Genomic DNA, 1423 nt, shown 5'->3' on the forward strand with positions numbered 1-1423 from the left:
CCCCGTCCGTACGTCGTGTTTTACTATCGTTTCCATATGACGTGGGGAACTCTGTGTCCCCCCTTTCTAATGAGGAAATTTACTCGCTAATATGAAATCATAATCGCTAATAATAAAATCATCTGATGAATTATTAATGAATATGAACATCTTAAAATTTTCCACTGAATGTATGTGTACATCATTTAGGAAATGATCCGATGGATCATTAATGTACAGTATTACATTGATAAATTATCCGATAATTATAATAAACTCTTGCCTGCGTAGTTTCAAACATCTGCAATAAACAAAACCTACGCAGGATAGAAATATTTGGCCTTTGAACAGTTTCCAAAGACAATGTTTTGCTTTTGTGAAAGTACTAGTTAGTAGAAACAGTGTTGAATAACACCGACTCTTTCTTCTCCACTGACATATTTCCAAGTTTCTTGTGTCCCAATTTCATCCTCAACGCTTGAGATGTGAAAATGTTGTTTAACCTGAACTCCGTAAAAAAAAAAACCCCAAAAACAACCAATAATCAAGAAGAAAGTTCTCTTCCTTCCGATTCATCTCGCAAAAATCTAAGCTCAAATTTTGTGTAAAACATGTTCTTTAACTCTTCGTAGTTGACATAATATGGGTTTCATCTCTATGTTGTGGACGTTTTGAGTTATGGCTCGTTGCAAGTTCAGTATATCTCGGTGTTTTGAAAGTTTCGAGTTGTGTTATGTGAGGCAACGTGGTGGAATCAGGATCTGTTCAAATTTTTGGCATGTAGATTTATTGGTGTCATCTTAAAGCTTGTTCACTTGTCTTTATTTCAATGGAAAAAAATATCCATTTACCTTGAATACAAGTCGAGATATTTGCGAATGAAGAAGGAGGGGTTACCTGTTTTCAGAGATAAAATTAGTGAGAAAATGGCCGCCAAAGATTAGTTATTCCCTTAGCTTAACTCATTCGCTACGTATTTTTTTTCGGCTAGTGGACGAATTTTTTTCCGGAGGGCGAATGAGATGATGACTAGTGGGCAGTTAAAAGGTCTTTGGGGCCACAAATTCAAATAAATATCAACATATTATATACCAATATTTTCAGTATGGATTGTAGAATACATCTGTATTGTTTATTTATGTATTTTTCAACTTTGGTTCCTGTACGAGGCGATTATGCAACACAATTTTGATTGGATGTGGATAAAATTTGAAAATATAAACTTTATAATCTTTGGTGAAACTTAAAAAATATGCTTGCACCTAGTCAAATAATACTTCAAAATAACCATAAATGAATATAGAACTGGAAAATATTGAAAAGTATTGCAGTTATTTACATACATTCCATAATATTTGTACCTTTGGATCATAACATCCGATATTGAAAAAAAAAAAAAAACTAAAATCGTGAAAAACGATCACAAACAGAAAAAAACCCACTC

The sequence above is a fragment of the Aplysia californica genome, unplaced genomic scaffold, assembly GCF_000002075.1.
Source record: "Aplysia californica isolate F4 #8 unplaced genomic scaffold, AplCal3.0 scaffold00571, whole genome shotgun sequence".
In the NCBI taxonomy this organism is placed as follows: Eukaryota; Metazoa; Mollusca; class Gastropoda; order Aplysiida; family Aplysiidae; genus Aplysia; species Aplysia californica.